The 26,938-nt window shown below is 41.0% G+C and overlaps 1 protein-coding gene across 1 annotated transcript in view; it reads left to right on the top strand.

Moving 5' to 3' along the window:
- Positions 1 to 26,938, top strand: part of arhgap35a (Rho GTPase activating protein 35a) — a 60,738-nt gene that overhangs the window by 9,706 nt on the left and 24,094 nt on the right. The gene's annotated exons all lie outside the window — the stretch shown is intronic.

The raw sequence follows: 26,938 nt of genomic DNA, 5'->3' as shown, positions 1-26,938 counted from the left end.
ATTTGTTGAATGTGTGGTTGTTAATTTGTTATTTCAGTCGCAGTGTTTTAACTCGGGTGAGAAGAGTGAGGAGCATAGTGACTTGTTATACACAGTAGTGGAGGCAGATTTTCCCTCCTTACCTTTGGACTAACATTTGGACTTTGCTCTTTGCACAGGTAGGTGAAAGATAAAATGTGTAATGAGAAGCTGATTTACATTGTACAAAGGTTTTTTTTTAGTTTTTCATTTTCATATTGAGCCATTCATGAGAGACCGATTTAAAAGAGACAGCTTTTTGAGACAGCCTTTTGTCACAACAGGGGGATTGACTTTGTGTCTCCAGTAGAGGTCAAACTCGAAAAGCTATGCATGTATTTCCAGTAATGCAACTCATTAGTGACAGAGCATACCAATATTTTGTCAACAAAGCTCTTCCAGACCTATGTAAAGGTAGTATAGCTCTCTCCCGGATAAGTAATTTGACTTCCAATCAAACAACCACAAGTAATGGTACTTTATCGTAAGTTAATGGTTTTTTTTTTGTTGTAATTTTAGTCTTAAACACATTAAACTTAATCCTTTGACCAACCATGAAGGAAGTTGTTTTTCATAATAGTCTGGTACCTTGTGCATGCCGGCAGTCTGTCTGTGTTTCTTCATGCTGGCTGTTGTTATCAGTTGCTGTGAAGGGCAGGTAGTGAATCACTACGACTGTGAATGACCGTTTTGAGTTCAACTACAAGGACAGTGGTAAAAACGTTTTTTTAAAGGTATTTTTTTTCAAACACTCAGGATGGATTGGTACTCGCTAACCACAGTGGACTTAATACTTGATACGAAATGCAACATGACTTTAGAGCATGTAAACACGGTTTGATGATACTTCTAGCTTCACAGTCTGCAGTCAACTTTCAGTCCAGAGCTGTAATTATTGTGTTCCTATTTAAATTGCTGCCCCCATGTATAATTGCAGACATTTTAAAATGGCTCTGCTGTTTCTAAATAGTGCAATTGAATTTTCTTTTTTAAATTAAAATGAGAAGAATTAGTTGTTTGAGCTGATAAGCGGGGGTCCGTCGTAATCATCTACTTAATGTAGACTAAATGAATGTGTGTATGCGTGTGCGTTGTGATACACACACTCACATACACACATTCATACAAGTACGACTGTCACAGTAGGGGTCACTCAAAACACCCTCATGTGGAGGATAAAGTAGTAGGCAATGAAAGAATGAACATAGCACTATTATTATTAAAGACCCAGCATAGCATACTAGAATAATTGGAAACCTATCAACGTTACTGCACTGTTCATTATGGGGGTTCTTTACCTCTGTTGTACTACACGTAAATGTTGCAAGTTACATGATCTGCATTCATTACATTAATGAATTTCTCTCTCATGTTTAAGGTAAGCACAATAAGAAACAATAATTTCTCCTTTAGGGAGACTTAGAATTCCCCCTTTTCACCTAAAAAAAAAAAAGACCCTCATTCTGTACATTCACCCCACTCGATGGCTTTGTTCCCTCGCCATCAGTGCTGCCCTATATTTTTTCTAGAAAAAACCCTGCATATGTTACAAAACAAAACCAATACACATTGTGATGGGATGGTGAAAACAACCTCTATGACGTAAGCAGCAGCATTGTGTGGTCCTAATATAGTACTACAGTATAGTAACATAGTATAGTGAAATGAATTTTCAAAATCGTTATTTTAAATAAGATATCACATAAATAAGACAGGGAGCTGTGATTAAAATTGTGTTTGCCCTGTAATTGTAATCTTTTAGATAAGCACTAAGAATCACTACCATAGCAGTAATTGCCCATGACTTTACCGTCATGATTTTTCTATCACGTGTAACTGAGATGACTAAAAGAAGAAACTATCATAACAGGGATGTTGCTTCCATTATTCCTGCCAACAGCTGGATATTTACTGTGAAGTCACAAAGAAGGAATGGCCAGAGTTTGATAACGACTAAGAAGACATAAGAGCCATGAGTTTAGGTGTTGGCCTTTACATGCCAAATCTTTTAAGTCCTGCTCGTATGATTTATTTTTTTTGCAGTCAAACGATCTGAACAAGTGGCTGGGACTGGTTTAACCTGTCCTTGAAAAAATATTCAAAGTATGATGCATTTGCACACTGCCAGACTAGAAGAATTCATCATAATCATACACTATAAAGACTTTCATCCTCAATATTTCACAGTGTAAATAATACCCTGCCTCTGTCGCCAGTGTTTGGACACAGTGAATCAGATTCTAGGATATTGTGCAACACTGAGTGTTCACATTCAGTGTGAAGAATGCGGAGCACAGCTTACATCTCAGGCCGTGCCTTTTCCTTTTCCTCCTTCCCCACCTCCCTGAGGTCACAGTTGACAGGAGACATGGGTGGGTGATGTCATCTGCTCCTTAGAGGAACTCTGGGTCTTCAGGGATCCTGTGAGGTTGGGCAGCTTTTCCAAAAGGGGTAGACAGGAAGCAGTGATGGCAGTGAGAGGGAAGGAACAGCTCGCTGTGGTTCGACTATGTTTGTTTTCTTCACATGTCAGGGCTAAAGAGGAGGACACAGGATGTCCATGTGAGGGATTAATCCCCACAAAGAGCTCATTTGTTTGTGTGTATGTGTGTACGATATGTATATACAGCTGGAACCATAAAGTCAACAGATTTGAATTTAAGATGTAATTAATTAATTCAGCAGTATTTTTGTAAATGCTGCCAAATTTGCTCGTTTTTAATAGATATCAGCGAGACTTTGAGATTTGCATGTCAAGCTGTGGGAGTTTGCCACTTTTTGAGCAGAGGCTGTTTAAACTCATGCTGGGTCATCAACATGATGACGCTAAACACTGGCGCAACAGTTGTTGGAGCTCTCTGAGATGGGGTGGTGCTCCCGGGGCTTCCTGATGATGTGCCATAGTAAACAGTTCTCGGTGCTTGCTGCACAGCTGGTGCACACTTGACAAACCTCTGCAGTGCATGTAGAGAGGTTTGGGAAGGAGGCTGTTGACTGTTGAGGTTTCTCTGAACCATGGTGCTCCCTGGTGAGCCAGTTCAGTTCACTATTGGTACAGGTATTGGTACCGCTTTCTTTGGTATTGTATATTAGGCACATAAGTTTCAGTTTGCATCAGTGTTTTAATTTACTCCTTGGTGCTAGAGTCCAAGTCCGAGTTGTCAATGTCAAGTTGCATTTAAGTAGCCGACATACAAATAACTGATCTTTAAATGTAAAATCACATAATAAATGTATAATGCTCATAAAATGATTAGAATTTTTTAAACATTTCCTTTCCTGTGAACTGCAGGTAGAACTTGTATACACACTACATTAGATGCACTTAACTTAAACAGAATATTATTTCTTGTGTGTAAACTCCTATAATTATGGTGCTGCTGTTTTGTTTTATTCACAGCTCCAAATGACAATGATTGTAGTAGTTGAAGATCATAATGTGTCATTGAAGACTGTGTGGTTTTTAAAAAAAGTTTTCGCTTCGTCAGCTGTTGTCGGCTCAGTGAACAGGCTGGATGGTGATGCACAGCCAGTGCGCAGTGCAGCTCCAGACACATCAGCTGTGCTGCCAGATCCTTCTCAGACTGTCTTTCTTTTAACTTTATATTTAAATTTTTAATCGTACCCTCCTGTGAGTTCTTTCTGTTTCTCCTTGCACTCAGCTTTGTGCCATGGAGCATCGTCATCATCACACAAGCAGAACATATTTTGAGACGATTGTCAGTTTGGTTTTGTCAAATTGGCTGGACTTTTAATTTTATACCCGTGTATGCGTTAATGCTCATTTACACTGTACGTGACCGTGATCAGGGAAAACAAGCAGTGGCCATAGTTACAGCTGTGGGTCAGGGAAAGTCAATGCCGCTTACATAGAAAAACAGAAATAAATGCTGTCAGATGCTCTGTTTGTTGTCTTGGACCACAGCAGCGCTTTTGCTCAATTTAGAGGTTGAGCAGCTTATGATTCTCTGTGGCATAGGAGGCTGAGCAGTTGTGCTTTATTCAGCTCTACTACAGAAAAAAAACTAAACACAGCTACATTAATTGTTAATAACATGTTATACATTTCAACTGACACCACTACAAAAGTTTTACAACAACAGTCTGAGTTGTTGACTCCAGTGAATCCTGGACATAAGTCAGACACAAGTCAGAGTTCTAGACACTGGTTTACGTTGATCTCCAAACAAAACCATGTTGTTGTGTTAGTGATGATCCATTTGGGCCACAACCAAATAACTCACACTGAATAATACTACACAAGTTCTCATGAGGGTGTTTATTTACCCTCTCTTTCTAAACTGAAAAAAACTTGACATGCTGTTTATGTCTTTTCATTTTTGCTCCTGAAAACGTGCAGTGTCTTTTGGCTCCAGTCGGACGCTGACATTTTGGTTTACAAGCCATTTTGTTATTGGTCAAACTGCTCAAACCGTTCACAATAAAGGGGTGCAGACTGAAACAGAGCTTGTCAGTGTTCGACGTAAAAGGGGTAAGAGAGGCAGAGAGGGAGAAGAAAAATAGAGTGACTCGACCAACACAGCTGAGGAATAATGTGAGGGCCTGTGGGGCAGGATACAGAAAGGACCAGTGAGTGCTGGGGAAACGGGCAGAAAACTGATTATAAATGACAAATCCCTAGCTCTTGCGTCCAAACACTGTTAGCTGCTGTATCCCGAGGGTGGGAAAATGCAACAGTGATAACTCCAAACCAATCCCCTGTTTTTATTCTGTGAGCATGTGCATGTGACTAGGTTTGTCTATCTAGAATCCCTAAATTCAACAGCCTGAGACAGGAAATTTTGTCTGTCCACTCCTCTGTCCTGCAGTCATCATCTAGCCGGTGCTTGCTGCCTGACTCTGATTGGCTGGAGGGGGAGTGAGGGATGTTGTGTTGTCACCTAATCTGCCAGCAGATCGCCACTGATGGGCCTCTGTAGAATGGCTTTAGTAAATAACTGTTCCAGGGAAGGCAAATCCCTTTTATCTGATAGCAGCTCTCTCTTCATCTCTCATTCCATTCCAAGTTCCGCACTCTTTCTCTTCACAACATCAGTCAGGCTTTGACTTTATCTCTTTACCTCTACCTTGCTCTTCTGTTCTCATCCTCTATCCCTTGTCCTCTACTTGTCTCTTTCTTTTCTCTTCTTCTTTAATTCCTTCCTTTTTGTCACCTGATTTCAGTACTGGTGGACCTCAGACGTACTGTGAATGAGATGAGTTGGCATTAAAATGGGAACCTCTGGCTCATCAACGTTAGAACATTACAGCACGTGTGTCTCTGTGTGTGAACATATTTCCATATCTCTGGTGTGTTTGTGCACATTAAGAAGATCGACCTGTTTTCAGAACAGCCATTTTGCCTTACCCATTGTGTTGTGAAATCATACAAGCTACAGACATGTACATCCTGTCAATATGTGGATGATAATGATATTAAGTGTAATTTAACTGAGGAAGAGTTGAAGAAAAGTTGGGGGTGAGATTAAAAATTAAAGTGTACTTGTTTACTTGCAAGTCACTGTCTGGATAAACCCCCCTGAGGCGGGGGAACATCGCTTGGCATGGACATTTGAGTGGAGTCAAATTCTCAGTGACCTCCTGTGTCTGGTTACTGCCACCAATCACTCATTCAAAAGTCACTGACATGAAGCATTTCTGATGTCACACAAAGCGACTGCTGCAGTGACGAGACTCCAGTAAATAACGGGCGGTGTATGGGAAGAGGTGGAGAAGCCTTACACACACTGACACACACTTTACTTGAAGTGTGTTTTATTGGTATGCTGTCGTGATGGAGTGTTTATAGCTGAATAATGAATTGAAATATTTCAATATTACAATAGCAATCAGAATAAATGCTAATATGTTTAAGAGGAACCTGATTATTTATGTTCCGCATAAACATTATAACACAAGCTGTCTTTCTGTCTTTTCAGATGATGCAGTTTAATGATGGTACATAACATTTTTTACTAAAACATCAACATTAGTTAGTCCTCCTAATCATATCATGGCAACATAAATCAACATCATCCTTCTGTTTGTTTTATTTAAGAAACACGACAGCTGGTTGAGAACATGTCTGCAAGCATGACCTTGATCAGAAACTAGATTTTTGTCATACTGCAACTGGTGTATCCTGGAGTTTTATTAATTTTTCTGAACCAGGATATTATTATGCAGATCCTGGTCATAACTGGAATGCGAGTGTCCATATGGGGATAATTGCTCCTCTTTGGCTCATACAGCTGTTAAGCCACTAAATTAATCTGTAATTTTTAAGTGTTACTTGGACCACACCGGCTGGTGATGTCTTGTTACACACTCACATAATGAGCAGGTTGTATGGCCTAATTCTGGCTGGTGCACCAATGATGATTGGAATAACAGGAGAACTCATGTTAGTGCAGCCCCACCCTTCTTTATCGACTCTCCCCCTTGCAGTCAGAAAGAAAGCATCTGCCTGCACCTCTGCCTCCCCAGTGCTTGCCACACATGCTTTCTCTTTCTTTTCTCTTTCTCTCTACAGCCCACACTGATATGGCTCCAGCTATTAGCCATCCAGCTCATGCCAATGTCAGAGCCTCTAATCTCTCTTGCATAAAGGCCATGCAAAGGGAATTTATGTTCCTCTGACACAGGAAGAAAAGCAGAAGCGTGGAATCGTTTGAGCAGGTTGACAGATAAGGCTCTTGTGCTTTCTGTGTGGTGTTTTTTAAGCCATGTTAAGCTGCTTAATTAGAGATAATCTACAGACCCCAGACTGAGGCGGAACTAATGAAGTTAAAAGACTCAAATCCCATCCTACCATCACACTCTCCTCTACCCCACATCATCACATGCACCTCTCTGTCTCTCCTCTACACTCCTCCTCTCTGCTACCCTCCATCTGACTTTGCGTTTAAGACCACACTCTCCTCGCTCTTCCTCCCTTTGAACGGCATTCATGGCTCACATCACACCCAAACCTCCTGTCCTGCCCAATAAAACTATTACCACAACAATTACAAAACAATTATTTAGTAGTTAAATGCTAATGTTTGATTTTGTAGATGAGATTGATGCAACCGCTTTGTTCGGCCAAAAGTAAAAACAGGCTGAAAAGAAAATGCCTTGCTCTCTACAAAGTGTAAAATATTTTGAATACTGGATCTCATTTAATGAGGGCAGAAATTAAAGTGAAGAAATTGTCATTTGTGATTGTGACAGGAGTTAAAGTGATATTATTTCACAACTGATCCACTTTATTTGTCATTTAAATTTCTTTGCTTTTATCTAAAGTTTGTTCTAATGAGTAAAAAAAACCTAAACTATTATCAGAATAGTTTTCAAATGAATTTAACAATAATTTGGCAATTTTGCATAGCTGGGGGAGTACCTGTTTACTTTTCAGCCATTTTACAGTACATGTTGTCCATATACCAGCTCCTTGATTTGCCCCCATGTAGGTGCTGTGTTTACATATCTCGCCTATCTCTGCATCTTGTCGGACCAGCTTTCTTTGTCCTGTCTTGAGTTTCCCCTGAAGCCAAACAGCAGTTATTTTCTTTCACAGGGGAGTGGTTGCCAGGCTAGTTAGTTTGTAAAAGCTCATCCTCTGTCCAGTAGGAGATTGCACCTGACCATTGTTGGGTTTCATCATCGACATGAAGGTGCTGCCTCACTGCCGATGGTTTGTCAGGGAAATTGTTTCACCCCATTATGTTGCTGCCACTTTTCCCATGCTGTCCTTCAGCCCTCCTTTCCACCTCACTTCTACCGTTTTATTCTTTTGTATTGTCAAAGTCAGTCCTTTCTCTGTGCTTTTTGCTCGTGTTATTGTATATTTGCGTTCTGTTAAATGAGGCAGGTGAAAACGACGGCCTCAGCCTTTGGAATAAAAATTACTTTTAGCTCTTATCAGCTGCAGACACTTATCAAATAATGTCTTGTGCATATTTATTCTGCTAAACCTCCTTAATTCTGCTGTCTGTCTTCTGCTGCCTCTCATCCTTATGTGACAAACCACCTGCCCCTTTCAGCCCAGTATGGCGGTCCTGTTTGGTGGATCTGAGAGTTGCTGCATTCTGGTCTTGCTTGATTAGCCAGTGTGTTATGCTGTAGGCAGCTTTGTTTTGTTGCTGAATGGGCTGTTCCACTGAGAGCACCGGAGACGACGAGCAACGGGGTGATGGATAGGTGAAGGGTCGAGTGGAAAAGGAAAAGCGAGAGAACGCTGGGGAGGAAAAAGGTAAAGGGAGGAATGATATAAAATGATTGGAAGGGAGTTTGATAAATGAAACAGGAGAATGGGTGAGAGCAGAAGGGGACAGCGGAATTAAAGAGAGGATGATGCAGAGGAGAAAATAAAAAATAAAATAACCTCCTCCTGTGGAGAGGAAAGATAACGATGAGTGTTAAGAAATGCTGAGGTGAACAGAAGCCATATCTTCCACCAACACAGCACGGGCTAGTCCGTTTGCCTCCTATTCATTGACCGACTTTCTTTTGTGTGTGTGTCTCTGACTGAGGAAGTGTGTGTGTGTGTGTGTAACTGCATACACATTGCAATACCTATGGTTTATGTACAATTTTATTTTAATTTTATTTTATTGTTTTAGTTTGTATAGTAAGAAGGAGATCTTGAGCTTAAAACCATTCTCATGACATGACGAATCCCTGCACTGCACCGTTTTCATACAAGCATGATGGACTTTGATGATGTTTCTTGTAAAACATGGAAGGACTTGTGTGCAGTAGTAACTTGATTCAGTCGCTGCACATACATACACCTGGTATATCTCCTTTGTACAATTAACAGCTGGGCACTGTAGCTGCTTGAGCTTATATTGATTTCATTGACTTGACAGGGTCAGCTGCTTCACAGCTTTAATTCCTGCAATGCTTTTAAACTGATGCACTTAAAACATAACTGTACCCCTTTCTATCTTACATCTCGCTTTACCAGCAGTCTGCCACTTACTCTCAGCTATTGTCCACCTGGCTCCAAGCTATCTGTAATCAATAGCGAAAGAAATGTTGAAAATACGGTTACATTTGTCTTTCCATAACGTAAATGAAAAAAACTGGGGTTTCCTTCAACAACCCAGAACAGATATGAATGTACATGCAGTCATGCAGATAGCTTCTTAATGAGACAACAGTCTGTCAAAGTTAATTAACATTAATTAGCTGCAGCTGAGTGACTTTGCCAATAACCGTTGCCATTACTGACGGTGAAATCAACAGTTGTTGTCTTAAGCTTTTGATTCCATCAGCTTGTTAATAGGCTTTTAATTATACTATATCACAAGCCTCATTTCTTATGATATAAAAGAAATGTTTCACTATTTCAGTACAAAAATATCGCTCAGCCACAAGTCCGTATATGTTAAACTTTGACATTTCACACTTTCTCTTCATTCATATACAAATGGATGCATTTGGAGGCATAAACACAAATCCTCAACAGCTCTCCTATACTTGCTCATTCCATCCTGTGCCTGCTGTCTCTCTTTATCTAGGTAACGAGAAATTGAGGATGATGAGAGAGAGCCCAGGCAATTAGTGTTTTTTCTTCTTCTTTGTCCAGTGAAAAATAAAAAATACATTTTCGGTTGGGCCTTTTTTTCCCTGAGATATTAGTGTGTGTAATTGTGTTTGCCTCTGCCAGTGTTGTGTGCTTGGTTTGGTGGAAACAGAGTATGTTGTGGATGGAATAAAGCCCACTGTGAGTGTTGACAGTGTTGCTTATTGGTGCTGTTGGTGTGGATGAATGCTGAGGACTGTGGGATGGATTGGGGAAAACAAAACTGGTTTATTCTTATTTTTACACAGTGTGTCTGAATTCTACAAATCTCTCTGATAAATTCAAGGTTGCATGCTAAAATGAAAATAAAATATGAGCCTGACTTCCTCTCTTCTTGCCTTTCTCTTGTCACTTTCTCTTCTTTCTTGATCAATTGAACCGATCCCTCTTTTCAGCCTTTTCCCTGTCCCGCAAAACCCTCTTGCGTCCTTTTCGTTCGTCTCGACGTTTTCACTAATGGTCTTTTTAATGGACGATTGGAGAAGAACACACATGCACACATTCATCCACACACAGACCAGAGACTGGAATAAAGAAGCCCTTTATCTCTCCCACCAGAGACACTTGGTTCATGTGCTCGCATGCAGATGAATATGGAATGGATGCAGGCCGGTACACACACACACACACACACACACAGAACAAATAACCCTGTTGGACTGGTTGTGATGCTGACATGGGACGTTGTGCGACGCATTTGTGCTTTGGTAACACAAGTGTGTGTGTGTGTGTGTGTGTGTGTGTGTGTGCGTGTGTGCGTGCGCGCGCTTGTGCTCACTGCTGCCACTGTGAAGGGATCTAGACTCTTCAGAGGCATGGTGATGAATGGGCATGTTGTCACTACTCAGGTCCCACTCTTCGCGCTGTCTCCATGCTGCATGTTCTTTTATTATACCACAGTACTGCATGTGTGGTGTGTCTGCACAAAGTGTGGGTGTGGCTGGGGTCTGTGTTAATGTGGCTTGTGTAAAACAATTCTTGTCAGCGAGGTTGTTAAGATGTTAATTTGCTATATACACATGAACAAGGTGTTAACACATAGGAGGTTTGAATGATGTTGAGAAACCCTCATGTGGAGCTCCACATCCTTGCACCTGTGTGTGTTGACTGATTGCTACACACACACACACACACACACACATATTGCATGGATAATTATGTGAGTAACGTGTGTGTCAATGGTGTTCAGGCAGTACGAGAAGGTGTCTCCTGTGCCAGCGTGTAGAAATGTCAGTGTGTGAGTCTAAGGCTCTGAGAAAAGCGCTGTCAAAGCAGAAGCTGAATAATTTGCCTGCAGACACATTCATGATACGCCATGCATAAATTTGTCTTCCAGTAGACCAGGCTGTGTGGTTTACAGATCGTGTGTGATATGAGAACCCATCACTGAATGTGAAGAGCGTTTCCTCCTGCTGGTCTATACATGAATATTTGTCCCAGTGGGACATGTCTTAGAAGACATGGAGACTATATGCACTACACACACACACATCTTTATCTCGAGAGGAGAGTAGGGAATTTCAGCCCTTTAAGTGCTTAATGCAGATGAATAGGAATGTGATTTATGTTCAGTGGATGTGGAAGCAGGTCATTCTAGGTTGCTAGACTATTGGAGTGCCTTTTCAAGGCTACATCCACACTACTATGTTGTCATTTGAAAAGTTTTCAGCTAGCATGATCACAAGTAAGCTGCGTCCATGCTAACACACCCATAAACATGTAGCATGTGACCATTGAAGTACACTGGGCCTGTGTGTGCCAGGACATCGGTTTTCTCCTCTGCAGTTGTTTGCTTACGCCTGCCTCACACTAGAGGATAATTGGCCAGATTTTGGTCCCAATCTGGCCCTTACGACATTTGTGGGTGCCTTACGATTTTAGGCTGATTTAAACAGATTTTTCTGGCCAGTGTGACGGTTCAACAGATGTGATTGTAACGTCATCAGATGGATCAGGTTCTCCCCCATTTCAAATTGTAAGTATTAAACATGTTTGATATTTACGGCTGAACAGTGAGTGAGTTGACTGGGGAACAGATGTTGCATACTTTTGTTTAGAACCATAATTTATACAATCCAAGTTGAATCCGTCTTGTTTTGCGTTTCTCAACACAAAATATTGCACACACAACAGCAGCCGGCAGTCCGCCTCCATGTCTGTTTATATTCTGAAGTCACGTTAAATCACACGAGTTTCTGTGAGATCCAAAATCCCTGCAATCTCCTCCCTGAAATTGTTTGATTAAATGCCAAGTGTGTATAACTGCGTCTCGACTGGATCGTCTAGTCTGTGATTTCTCAGGATTAAAACATTGAAAATGGGTTACAAGGTTCGTTATGTCTGTGGTCTCCCACATTTTTTAAAATCGAGTCCGATTTGAAAATCCTCTAGTGTGGGGCAGGCTTTAGTTTCAGAAAGTACCACGAACAATAAACAACCGCTGGTAGAAAATGAAAGCAAGGATTACTGTTATGAGGACCACAATGTGGTGAAGTTTTGGATCTAAAATGGCACCAGCAGCGTTTTTGAAACGTCTGTTTTTTGGTGAGGTTGAAAATGCTGTTATAGTGTGGACGATAGCTCTATCCAGAGCAGAACTTATATATATTTGAAATGTAAATGGAGTAATATGTTGGCTGTAATGATGTAAATGTAACATTTATCATCATTCCAACACCTGCACATATAGTCCTGGCATTTGTCTGCAGTAAGTTAATCTGGTGTGGAATGAGGTGAGGACAATTTGAAATCATGATGAAACAACCGCTGGTGTAGGTGTTTGCTGTCGATTGTCTGTTAGTGGCTTAACATGGGTTCAAAAATCCAGGGTATACCCACTAATTTTAATGTGAAAAAGGCTCCGGACTAAACAAACTCAACAGATGCAGGAGGCGACGACAAAATCACAGCAAGGCTTTATGTTATTGTTGGACACGCATGCGTGCGCTCACCCTCTGTCTCGTCAGTGATCTAAATGGGAATCTAACTGGAGTAAACCTGTCATTGTGCAGAGTAGACCCACAAACACAGTCCGACAGACCAGTTAATGTGGAGATAAAGGGATAGTGTTTAATAGGCAGCTGAGGTTTATTAGAGCTAGAACAGTAGATTTATTTTAACAGGGCAACATTTACTATTCTGGACTATGTCAGATTGTGTTTAAATTGTCCTCACTGCTCCTCGATGCATAATCTGTCTTTAAATTCTTCTCATTTAATTCTGGTCATTCATTATCATACTCCCCAATTGTGCCAGGAAATTGATTTAGCTTCTATCATAGGTTGTTTCTATTGAGGCAAGAGCCTCACTTGAAAACTTAAACATCAGAGTGGATTGTGGGAAGGGAGCCAAGAACAGTCGGCTGCTACTGCCACGTGCCACAAGCTCTGAATGATTTTAAAGGTTATTGAGCACTGGGAACTAATATATAGGTACATGGCTTTAAATCAATGTGGTTTATAAATTGAAAAGTTGGAGAAATCTCTCTGGCTGCTGTATTGACCAATTTAAAAGAACTTTTTTCTGCAATTAAGTTGTGAGTAGCTGCAGTAACAGGTTGTAGTTTGTGACTGAGCGCACAACTTTCCCTTACTTTTCACTTTAGTAGCTTCCAAAGATTTCTTATCCTCCCTACACTTTCTACCACCATGACAGCAACTCTCCAGTTTGCAATGGGAACAAGACTTTATCCGGCTTAATTTGTTTGTTTATTCCTTTCTTTGCGGAATCCAACCCCCCTACCTGTATAGAAGATTCTATCATGTTTAAATGTCTTGTTTGCTCTCCTGCTATGTATTTTGGCTTTTTATGAAAGATCCCACTCAAGGTCATTTGACAACTGTGCCTTTTGAGTCCCTGCTCCCTCTGCTCACATGCAAATACTTCCTTTTTCTCTTGGTATTGAAAAAATTAAACTGTTGACTGTTTCATACCTCGCTCCCCCACCCACCACAACCCCCCTCTTTGCTCAAATCCCCATGGAGACAGGAGAGGAAGAAAAAAAGAAGAAAAGTGAGCTGTGTAGTGAGATTTGTAAGGGAAATAGAAAGATAAATACAAAAGAGAGATCCTTAAGTCCCCTGATGTGTGTTGAGTAGACTCTAGTACAATAATCCCTCTTTATTTTCTCACTACGATCACGGTAATGACCTTAGCCTCCTCTCATCACTTGACGGCAGGAGACGGGTAGCGCGTGCCTGACCCTCCTTTGTCTGACATCAAGGATTAGAAAGGTTTAATGATGGTACACACAGCTGCATGTGTGCATTTATGATGCTGCAGTAATACTGGTCCAGTACTGTGAATAAAAACATGTTTTAGAATGGGGTGGTTCTTTGGGGTGTCTTCACTACTGTTTTGTTTTTAGGAATAAAATAAAAACTCACTAACATAACATAACTCACTAACAAAGAGATTGCATGTTTAAGTCATAAATTCACCTTAGTTTAGTTGTATTTGCATACCTTTTTCCTAAATTCCTTTACAGAATCTGGTCAAAATCACACTATTATAGACAGAAAACCAACAATTTTCATTACTGCTTTATATTGTTTGATAACACGATACAACACAGTTGTAATTTAATTATATGACATTCTCTCTCTGGGTTCTCCGGCTTCCTCCCACAGTCAAAAACATGCAATATGGAGAATTTAATGGAATAATATTAATAATAATATTCAAGATAAGATTCCAGTTAAATTACAGTATTTATGATTCCAAATTCCATTTATACATTTTTTTTAGATCTTCTCAGACCCAAACAAAGCATAAGAAAGTTCAGACCTTTATATGCTGGTGTCCTTGTTTTTTGCCTTCCCCAAGAACATGGAACCATATCATGTAACATAATTAGCCAGTTGACTCATACAAACATGGGATATGATGTAGTGTGGAGCAACAGTGCCAATCAGAGAGAGAAGTGGGGATGGATCGAAAGAATAGTGTGTGTGGTTGTATGTAGTGTAACACTTGGATTAGTGCCAAAAGAAAAGCTATAAAATCTAACCTGGTTCTTTTACTGTTTAAGTAGAAAGTGTGATGTAATTCTCACCCCCTGCCATTTCCTGAGACATTTCTTCCTTCGGGCTGAAAAGGGAACAGAGCTTAGAAAATAGTTTTAATAACAATTTTCAGAATATACATATTAATATTAACAAGAATAAATAATATAATAGCCTACATACAGTACATAGAATAACTTAGAAATACAGATTTAGAAATGTGGAGGAGGATGAGGTCAATAGATGTCATGATCGATTTATTTTCTAGAGTTGTACAGCGTCTAACTTCTCTTCCAGTTTGCTAATCTCTACAACCTTTCTCAGCAGGTCCAGACTTGGAGACCGCTCACTGCCTCCAATTGTCACTCTCAAAACAGGCAAAAGGTCTCTAGGTGGGAACAGCTTTTGCTAGCCTGGAAAAAAATTGAGCAAATGTGCACTGTTAAATCAATAGCTTGACATTTTGGGATGTCCCCTGTTAAGTGTCCTGTAGAGAGATGATCAGAGCCAGAGGACCATTTTCTCTGATTGGCTTAAAGAATGCTAACACAGAGAAATGGTTGGCTTGTCCAAAGTTTAAAAACAAAAATATTCCTCTAAAGTTTATTAGTGACATACTCTATATTGTTGTTTACTTTGATCAAAAGCAGAAGTGTAAAATATGACAAGTAATAACCATTCCACAACTTCCAGTCTTGTATTGAGCTAAGCTAGACCAAAAATAAATAAATAAATAATATTTTTTAAGTTTATTTATTGTATAATACATTTTTTTTTGTGTTGACCACTGTCCTTTATGTCGACTTGGAGGAGACAGGGTTTAAGGCTTCTACTACAGCTATAGAGAATGATTTTGGCATTTGTAAGAGCTTTCCACTGCTATACAGTATACATAGTGTTATTCCTGCCTTACTACTTATTGTGGTCAAATAAATCAATTTGCAGTATGAAAACAAAACAAATACAAAGCAAAATTGCACTTACAGTTCTCCAGTGACCACAGGATTGCCATGTATGCAGTAGAATATCAATTAAGACAGCAAGAAAGAGGCTGAATAAGCTGTTTCATGGTTGTACATGCGCAGGGACACAATTACACAATAGTCTGGCCCTTAGGAAGTGTTCATCTCTCTATGCTAATAGCTGACCCTCACTCCACCGACTGTGGAGAGGGAACTGTAGAGCGGGGAGACCGTTACAGTCAGTGAGCCTTGGCAGGCTTGAGCAGTGAGCTTGGCCTTGGGCCGTAATACCGCTGCAGCTGCCGGCAGATCAGTGCGAAGCAGCAAAGTCTTGAACTGTAATGGTGCTCTAGTGTCTGTCTGGAGACTGATTTAAAATGGATGACCAAGCATAACCCCTGTAACCCCTGGACTATCTGCCCCAGAGCTTGTCAGTCTCCTCCACTCAGACTGCAGAAGAAGCTCAGAGGTGACACGCCCACATGTAAGCACAGTGCTTTAAAGGTGATGTGTTCTCATATACTGTAGATATTGTGCTAGGAGCTACTCGGGGTGTTTAGAGTAGTTATCCACTGCTGCACTGAATTTAGTTTCTGAAGTGACAAAGCTGAGGGTATTTTAGTTGGGAATTTTTAAAGCATGGATGGGTTTTATTTGTTTGGCTGTTGTTTGCCCCCCCCCCTGCATTTGCACTTTGGTGATGTTGGTCATGGGAGGGCAGAGAGAGAGAGAAAGAGTGTGCAAAAAAATGGAAGTGTTGGAGAAAGAGGAGGGGTGATTGGGGTGGGGGCTCTGCAGCCATCTGCCTTTGTGCCAACAGTTGGTTTCTGTGGCAACCAGTAAAAAGTCATTACCTTTAATTGACACTGTGGCAGGTTCAGGTGTTTTCAATTGTATCATTAGCTTTTTTCCTCTCTGCTGTGACTCACCCTTCTTTGGCAGCAGTCCTCCACTTCATTCTGGGGCTCTTCATCCCCCCCCCGCTGTGTGTCATCCGTTGTAGTAGTGTGCTCTGTAGCTTTCTTTTTGCTTCCTCGGTGGGTGATTTAGGGAGTGTGTGTGCGCGTGTGTATCTCAAGCACGTGTCTCCTTCTGTACGTTTATCTTGTTCCCAGGACATGCAGCATGATGCCACTATATTTTCAACAAATGCCAACTAATATTGATGGATGACATGATGATGGAGCAAAAATGATCAGGGAGGAAAGTGACATTACCTTAAATCTTGCATCGGAGTGGAGACAACTGTGGGGAAGGCAGATAGCAAAGATGTAGGGAAAGTGGTTGTCTCTTAAGAGGGGGCTATTTCTTTCATGTTTAGGCATGTCAGGGTGATGAGCAATCATAAAGTAGTCCTATCAGTGTACCATTAGCCAACCGCAAGTGCTAAGCACTTACCAGAAGCCTCTTGTGTGAACCACCTCCTCTTCTCCCCCATTGCTAACTCTCTCTCTCTCCCCCGAACTCACGTTGCTGGAAACTCTAATTCCTTTCCCCCTTTATCTTTCATTGCCTCATTTATGAGTTGAAGAACTCCTCTACCCCTCACTACACTCACAACAAGCTTTTGTTCTTTTGTTTGCTTTTATTTCATGTCTGTCTTTTTTTTTTTTAGAGTTTGCATTTCCAGATGGAAAATAACGAAAAAACATTGCTTTGCTCTTGTGTCTACAAACAATAAAAGCCTTTAGAAGACCGTAGTCTCTAAATCAATTTCTTCATAACAAGGTGTTTTTCAACACATTCACCAGCTCAGCCAATCATTTCCAAAGTGTCCAGTTCAATAAAAAAGTAAATGTACAAACAGCTATATTGGGATGATTTGTCTACAACTGTTGTTTGAATCTAGGTTGTATCTTTAACTATCAGAGAGCCTGTCAAATCTAGTTTGCAGTGCAATGTCCAGTAAAAACCATTTATTAGTGCTGTTGGCTTTACTAGCCTTTCTCAGAGCAAGGATGAACTGGGAAGACTGACTTTAAATGCGATTGAAAGTGGCACCTCCTGAATAGTTTGTCTTCTTGTGCTACTGGCAGGGTATGGTGATGCTGCTGTCCGGCCCGGGCCATTAGCACATCGACTCCACACACATGACAACAGTCTGTATACAATGTGACATTCACAGCCTTGCATTGGTGCACGTTAGCTGCCGGCATATGCCATTTTTTGCAGCCAGCGTCTTGCGTTTTCTGAGCACATACTGTAGAAATTGGTTCATATTATCTTCCATTTCCTTCTTGGCCCAAACATGTTCCTTAATTTCTGTCATTTTCAGATTTAATTGGTCTCAAGAATCAGTGGTGCATGAACATTTTTCTTGGCAGAGAAGAAAGGGGGAAAAAAAAAACCAAATCTAAGCGGAGAGAGACGTGAGATGTGCACATGCTGTATCTACATTGGAACATATGGCCTAGGTGTTAGATGGTTGGATGGTGGCCGCTTTTGTGTGTGTGTGCCATCTGTCACCTAGTAACAGTTTGGGTGATCTCTGGTTAATGTAAGATCTCCCTGTTGAGATCATAGCACATGATTATATTCAGAGCCGGCAGGTTATAAGTCCAGATGGAGGGAGTTAAGCAGCATTAACCTTGTATTCTGAATGGTGATCAAAAGGAAAATGATTCTGTTACTTGAACTTCAAAGATAATGATATTCAAATGTTTAAGTCTTGGCAGCTGTACATTTCTGATTCCTGTGTTTTCTCACTCAATCTATATTTGATATATACACGGTATATATATTGAATAATTAATCAAAATCAGTTACTTAGGGACTGGAGTGTGGCCATACAGAGAACCTCTCTAGCTACTTTGTACCTCTACATATGTCATTAATGCAAATGAAATGTATTTTCAAATACAAGGTTTGAATACAACTCATATTCTATGTGATGGAGGAACTCCCCAAGCATTTTTTTGCAATTGAGACTGCACTAAGAGTTTAGTCTTCCAGTCACAATATTCACAGGAGTAGATAAAGAAATAGAAATGAGGCTGTGTGTTCGCAGCACTGCGCTGTGAGTGTGCACAGCTTTCCCATCTCCTTCACAATCTGGAAAACACACCCAGCAGATCTATTAAGAACCTGCTCTCGCGAAGGATGAGTGCTCCACTGAAAATGGGTTAATAATTACAATTATATTAAAGCTAATGTATGTAGCTATATAAATCATTGTATTTTATTTGGATACCGTCATTGCCTTAGAGGCCAATTTTGGTTTCAGAAAAGTGTGAGTCACTGAGTCGAGTTATTGGAAATCTAAAGCACATAGGGCTGTAAAAATTGTTTTATCAAGACATTTTCTTACTATATGAAGTCTTTCATTCCAGAGTTCATCATCTATGTTAGTTTTTTACAGGAAATAGAGAGGACGACGCGCAGTTCACTAAATGTTTATTCTATTATCCAACATTTACTTCTCGAGTATTTTAACTCTTTGTTGAGGAAATCCATTATGCGCAGTCTGATTTTAGTTGTAAACAGAGGACGTACTGGAAGAAAATTTCAATATACAACAATGATTCATGTTGTGTATTCTTTTGCTTATGAACGTTTACAGTTATGTAAAATAATTAAAGGTCTCCACCCCCATTTTTTTAACACACACACCACTTTTGTCTAGACTTAACAACACTTCTCCTCCTATAAATGTTGTAATATTTAACCACAATATGACTACATTCACATGTGTGCATGTTTGTGCATTCACAGTGCATCTGCCCTCATTCCCCTGTTAGGTGGATTAGACTTATTTGTGTACAGTGTAAATCTGTTTGTTTATGCTGTTTCATCAAGTTGGGCTTGGAGGACAGGACAGCTGTATTGGATGTCTGAATGTGTGCATACACTCGTGCTGATGCAGACAAGCTTCTTGGCAGAGGAAACAGGATCAGATCTATGCATGCAACATCACTGGCACACAGTCTGCCAGTCTGACAGAGGCTGGGCTGTGAGGTTAGACACTTTCTGCAGGAACAGGAAGCTGAGAGACAGCAAGAAGGAGCATGCTAGGAGTGAGTGAGGGCAAAATATTGGAAGAATATGACAAGGGCCAGAGGCACTGAAAGAAATGAGGAGCAAGATGGTTCATACCTGGCAGATGGCGAGGAGGGGGGGAGTGGAGACCCACAGATGAGCTTTAGAATCAAACCAAAACAGACTTGTCTGTCTCTCTGTCTGACCTTGCATGTACAGCAACAGTTGTTGTTCTTGTTGTTTTAGTTGTGTCCAGGAGGAAATATTTCCATGTAGCACAGTGGGCCTTAGTGTTTTATCCATAAATGCAGTCAGTTCAGCCACTAAGCAGCATAAATGCTTTTTATTCTTTTTTTTAGTGACTGCCTAAACTATAACAATTATTATTTCAAAGAGCCCCAGATGTCTATGAAGTTCATCGCAAAATAGAGTGGGACATCAAACCAGCGTATTTGAGAAAACAAATCAGAGGGTATGTGTATTTTTAATATGTTGTAGTTTGAAAAATCTTGACAGAAACAGCATGTGAAGGTCACAGAGCTGTTGCTGCAGAAACACTGAAAGCCAATCCTTGAAGAAGAAGCCACCACGACGTGACTATCTGTGCTTGAACGTATGAGTGTATCAGTCGGTTCAAAAGTATTGCCGTCACTGTCCATGTTCCAACGCATCATATTTTGCTGTGTTATCAGTGAGGCCTTCTGGTGCAGGTTAAATGTTAAACCACAATGACACACTCCTCTGCAGCCCTCTTCCCTCTGTCTTATTCTTAGACCAGTATCTTGCATTGTCAATTGTTGAGTTACTGCTTGTGTCTTTGTTTTTTTTTTCTGGTCTTATATTCTGCTCTGATCCTGCATATCCTTCCTCCCTCTGTCTGCCCATTTGGCTTTCTCCTCAGGGGGTCTGTCTGTCAGTACCGGGGGGGGGCACTTAAGCCAGTGCATCGTTACATTACATTACAGTAGCTTAGCAATAGCTGTGGACTCACAGGATAAAGGATACAGGTACAGGATAAAGTGAATATGCATTTCTGTGTCAGAGTGGGAGTGTGCCTGTTTAGATGGGCTAGTACTGTATGCTTGTGCAGTGTGAGAGTTGCTGGAGAGACATCTAAAATCCACGTCTTAGGTCTTTTCATGTGGATATATCTTTATGGATCATGCTAATGCACAGGCACGTGATCTTACAAAGTGAAAGATGTGATTAACACAGACTGCTGCTACAAGCCCTAGTTAGAATGCCTTAATACAAAGTGACTTTGTGTTTTATAAGGGAGTGAAAGATTGATTTGCACTGTGCTGATCCCTTAAGCCATGTTTACACCGAGTGGAACAGTTTGGTTTGGTACAATACGGTGCATTTTTTTTGTGTGTGTTTCCATTAGGAGTAGTACTGTCTTGTTTAGGCAAACAGCCACAAACTGAGCAGAAAAAAAAAGCTGCTGGATGTCCTCCGTTGTTGTCTGTTGTGTCACATTCGATGTCACACTACGTATTGCACTGATGCGGCTAGAAAGCTACTGTTCTCAGTCGAAACGCAAGCCTGATCCAAGGCTTTACCGTTCCTAACCCATACCGTACCAAACAAAACCAAACCGTACCATGATGGAAACACGGCATTAGTCAGTGTTTTTTACTGATAAGAATCATTTATCACTGTTGGATTTGCTTGTGTAGTTTGATTGGTGCATTGTTCTGTTGCCTGGCCACATGTGAAATGCATTAGCAATAGGGGGGTTGCCGTGTTTGTTTTCTGCTGATGTGCATACACATACGGTAGATGGGAACAGCAAGGAAATGTATATTTCCTGTGTGGTAAGTGATGGATGGATGTGCTGTGTTTGTGGAAGAGACAAATGACTTGTGTTTTTGTAGATACACCGGACCACAGAGCACTTTATGTAAAGTGCTCTTAATGTGGCGTGTGGAACCATTTACATTAGCTACATTTATTTGACTAATTGTTAAACATATGGCTGTTTCGGATGGGTATTGTTAGGATTTTATTGCTATTGGTTCCAGTACTGCTTTTCAAAACCGATACTTATCAATACCTTGATTACATTTTTTTTCTATAATTTAGGAGAAAAAGTGTACTACTTACCTCATCACCAGACACCAGGGTCCTCTGTTTAAAGCAATGTACAGAAAGGCAGTAAATCTTTTATAGAAAATTGGTAACCCCTCTGTTCTATGAGCAGTTTTTCCCCAGAGTCCTGTTTCCTCATTTGGACTTCTTGGCTATTGCTTGACTGATATTGTCAGTCAAAAACTGCTTAGTTGAAACATTTTAAGTTCTTAAAACCGATGCATATTTAGTTAATTGCCACACATTTAAGGTCTGGTTCACACAAGATGCATTTGGTGTGCATCACAGCTGTGTTGTGTGACTGCTGTGTCGAGTGTGTGTGTTCACACTGCTGCGTTTCACTTGCCTGTCTCCCCACAATACAAATATATTTATGACCGTAGGTTGCCAACTTTTCTCTTGGTGCCTGTGTGTGTGTGTGTGTGTGTGTGTGTGTGTGTGTGTGTGTGTGTGTGTGTGTGTGTGTGTGTGTGTGTTGAAATTATGAAAATATGGTGATATAAATTTTTGCTCATACCCCCCAGCAGTATACTGTTAGCAACAGCACGGACACAATCAACCCCCTGTGTTTCCCCTTTCACTCATATCTGTAGTTTTACTCATGAGACAAATTTGCCAAATTTAGTGAAATTGCCCAAACATTTGAGTGCTTGTCCTCTGTGATGCTGGAGAATAAACAATAAAGTACAGCATCACACATAATTGCCTGGTATTTACAGCTTTGGCATCATTATGGGACTGTTACTTCAGCACTGACCTCTGAGGAACTGGTACCACTCTACATTTATCTGATTATGCACTTTATATTTGCATTGTGTCGTTTTGCTTCTGTCTTCATCAGCATCCCCACCCGTGTTCTCTGTGATCTCTATATTCATCAGCATTCTGCATATTCATCTGACAGTACCCTTGTCCAGTGAAAGCACAGCGTTAACAGGAAGTGGTGTCGGTGGAACGAGTGTGTCCACCCACCCACACCTCAGTCCTCTGTCTATGACCCAAGTTTCTTACTAATGGACAAGTCTCTAGAGAGGGTGAGGAAATGGGAAGGAAGAGGAGCGTGGGAGAAAGTGATGGAGACAGTGCTTGAAAGAAAAAAAAAACATGGGCTATATGATTATTATGTTGCGGGATAGAGGACAGAGACAGCAGAGCAGCAACAAAAGGAGAATGTGGAAGTACAGACTTGCATCTGGCAGAGGAAAGGAAAGAAGAGACAAAACACTTTTCTGCACTGAAGCAATGGGATAGCCTGTTGTATTTAGAGAAAAAGGGCGAGAGAGAGATTTTCCCTGCTGCCTTTCTGTCGTCATCATCACCATCAGACTCGTTCATGACTATTTCACAACTCTTGTTTCTGTCAACTCCCAGCCTACCTGACTGTATAATACTGTAGAACCGGAGGGCTTGCTGGGAATCCATGCAAGCTTGCTTGTTTATTTTTGCTCAGCAGTTTTCAATATGTAAGACTTAAATAAATATATGTGCTTGTTATATTTGAAAAGCCTAAACTGTATTTATTGCCTGGGTACAATATTAGAAATAAAAGTACTCGCATCGTTTTATGGTTTTTGTGGTTCAACTCTGTAGTTAGGCTTGTGTATCAAAGGAATGGAGACTTTTTTGTGTATGAAAATAGGCATGAATGAAAGTCAAACTCTTGGGCAATGCTCCCTTGCTAACTCGTCTGTAATGAAAGGAATGCAGCCACCCCGTGAACGATACATGGTCTCTTTTCATGGCCAGTGAACACAGCCTCTTCCCTGCTGGCCTTAGTAGCACGTGGTATTATGAACTTCATGCACTGCCGCCCCAGTGTTGGCTTCAGGCTGCACTCCAGTGCCCTACAGATGCATCCTATCTTCTCATCAGGCCAACTCATCCAGGCCTCACCACACCCTTCTTCTCTTGCCTGAGGGGATTGCAATGTACTGCTCAAATGACCCAGACCATTGACCTCTCTCCCCTTTCCCTCATACCCATTCTTCTCTCTACCCCCACTCTCTCCACGTGCACTAACTTCCCACTCCCTGTCTCCTCCCCCAATGCCTTGAACCACTTCCTGTATCTCTTCCACCACCTCCTGCTCTCTCTCCCTCTCCTTTTCTGCTTACCCTCATGTTTCTGGGTCAGATGCAGTGCGGGCCCTAAGCTATCTGTGCCTCAGCCCTTAACAACCTTGGGCCTTGAGACAATGGTATGTGGCTGGACATGCGCACCAGACACCAGGCCTCAGGGTAAATTGGGAGACTAGCTGCCTGACTGCTCTGCAACTGGAGTGCTGCACTAAGACCAGTCAAGCACAGGCAGCAGTGAAATGGATCCCCTAAATGACTAGGTCTATTGTGTATGAAATGCTCTCCATAAACACCCAGAAGACAGAGCGACGAAAGAAGCTGAAATATGTGGCTGTAATGTCACATATGAGTTTTAGTTTGTTAGTTTGGGTTGGGCACATCAGTCTCATGAGGCATTTTATTTTCCACCATTATCTGCCTGCTTCATTCTAAACCGCTGCGTCCTCACATCACTTAGGATTGAATTCTGAGCTGTCGGTTTGCATCTCGCACTGTCATGCCACCAAGGTGGGCCGGAAAGGGAAAGAAAACAGTTTTATGTTCTTTTTTCCCCCTTTTATATTTATTGTACTGCAATTCTGTCTGACACACACACACACACACCTAACCTGCACTGCACAAGCTGCAGTACTGTTTTAGTTGCGTGTCCCAAAATGTGTGTGGACTTGTAGACTGACATACAAAATGCACACATATGAACATTCTTAGAAAAGATAGGCGGGTCACTGAAGCAGATGTTAGCAAAGCATCTGTATGAGTGCTGAGCCTGTCTTGCCTCGAGCACCACAGGGATTTTGGGAGTGTTGGAGTTCATTTAATCCAGACACCCTCACAACTGGTCACTTCCATGACCTATTTAACACATGACTGACAATGATACCCAGTATGCCACATAGTAGGATACAATCTGAGTCGCCTGTGTATGTGCATGTGTGCCTTTTTCTGTGTAAACACTCATAGGACATTTGTGTTAATATAGGTCTGCTGTATGACCTCTGTACTTCTCTGTCAATGTAACCCTGTCAGCTCACAAGACATCTATGACAAACATGAGAAGACAGTTCACTCTGCAGATGCAGAATAGCCACTAACCAACCCGAAATCCATTGTGATCCCCAAAAGGAACATTTTGATTAATTTCGAAGAAAGTTAATGCAATAGCTAACTCATATATATATATATCACATGTAATTGTAATGGCACAGTATTAGAATGAAAGCAGCTTGCTGAGTTGCAGTTTGGACATTTCACATGTAACCTTTGCTCATGTAGATACTATATAAATTGATGATAAGCAGATTGGATTCATGTTTCAGTTTAACCAGTGGACCATATCCAAAGGGCAGCAAGTCATGTTTTGTGGCTGATTGCAATTTAGGCCGTGTGCCCTGTAATGTCAACATGTGAACTAATCTAGCTCAGCACAACGCACCTTATTATTGCAGGGACTGACACTTTTTTTCACATTTTTTATACAAGTTTCAAACACAAGGCATGCAAGACATTCTTTTTGATATTAATTCCCTTTTCTGCTGGCATTTGGTTTTACACCTGGTGAATGATTGTAGTATTTCCTCTGTAGTGGGAATGTTTTGCCTGAATTTACTTTATAGAGTGTTTCAAGGCTTTACTGTAACTTCCAGCTTTGAACATGGTTGTGGGGTGATTTTTTTTTCTACTAAAATGTGTTTCAGTGTAGTGAATTTCTTACTCCGCCTACCATTTCCTTTTCATTGCCTACCCTTCTGGTGTATCAGCATTATACTGGGGCCACACCGAACAAAAATGTTTATTCTCATTATTTGTGCCACAAGATAGTTTCTGTGTCATTTTGTGTGCCTCTGTTTTTCCACTAAACACTAAACTTCAAAACGTTTCATTGTATGAGGCAGAGTTTTCGCCATGGAGCACATCCGCGAAAGGGTCTACTTGCCTCCAAAAATTAACACCATATCAGGTGTGACTGCTGCATTAGACTTTGAAGTTCATCTTTGTGCATCCACAGTTCTCTGTTGTCTGACAAACTCCCGTTTCCACTGCAGTGAAGGCTTTGTCTGCTTTTGTGCACTCTGTCAAAAGAGCTTTTCATGATTAATAGTGGTTTTAATGTCTGTTTTAATACATTCACGCCTCAGTTATGACATGGAGGGGGTAGTCTCATACTGCACACTGTGTGCTGGCTGTCTTGTGTTATTGGGAGGTTTCTGTTTCTTACAAATTGTCCTGTAAAGAGAGGCCTTTTTTATTAAAAAAACATGTCAAACTCCTCATCTTCACACTCATTAATTAATTTTTGCCATGTGTGTTTTTGGTGCACGTGTTATTTCCAGCAAAATTGTTGCATCTGCTTTACATATTTAGATATTAGTAATGATACGTCAGCCAACTATGATCCGTTTGTGCAGGGCTATTTGGTGGGGAACAGAGGAAACATGATTTTGATGGAGACAAGTCAGCCAACCTGCAGTGCAGCCTTTTAAAATTCAGATGGCTTTCCCTAGTTGGCCAATTAGTAACTTTAGGTCTGGAACATTTATCTCCTTTCATCTTCCTGTACATGTCTTTCATTTAACGGTGCAGGGCGCGTAGTGTGCCATTTTTCAAAGTGGTGGTGTGTTTGTGTGTGTGCATGTTTTTTGTGAAAACCTACACAACTTTATTTTACTGCTGCTGGCAGTGAGATGACCAACCAAACTATTAGACATCAGATAATAACTAAAACACATAGAGTCTCAGCAAACTGTGTAATCTAAAATGTAAATGCTTTCACTAAGCTACAGCTGTTTTAATTAATGTGCAGTATTCCAGCAGCTTTGCCACTGACCTCAATCTCTTCAGGAAACATTCACTTCAAAAATAGGATCACAGATTCAACATTATTAACAGCACGTCGTAGGAACCTCGATGAGAGACATAATAACTTTCTAATGATAAAACCTGTGATTGAAATGGAATGTATTTTCTTAAAGGGGACATATTATACCCTATTTCCCCCATTAAGCTGCATAAACTGCCACTGTATGTGACTGTATCAGACCGGTGACTGTATGCTCCGGAGCTGGCGATCAGTCACATACAGCGGCAGTTTAGGCAGCTCACCGCCGGCGATCGGCGGTGCTGTCCCTAAGTGTCCATGTGTCGGAGGTCTCTTCCTGTGACGGCACTCGCACATACAGTGCCAGTTTGGCGATCAGTGGTGCTGTCCCTATGTCTTTTTAACTGATTTTCATAGAGAGTGCA

This window comes from Solea senegalensis, linkage group LG8 (assembly GCF_019176455.1).
Source record: "Solea senegalensis isolate Sse05_10M linkage group LG8, IFAPA_SoseM_1, whole genome shotgun sequence".
NCBI classification, from domain to species: Eukaryota; Metazoa; Chordata; class Actinopteri; order Pleuronectiformes; family Soleidae; genus Solea; species Solea senegalensis.
Note: the sequence above shows the minus strand (reverse complement) of the source record. Positions and strands in the feature narration are given on the sequence as shown.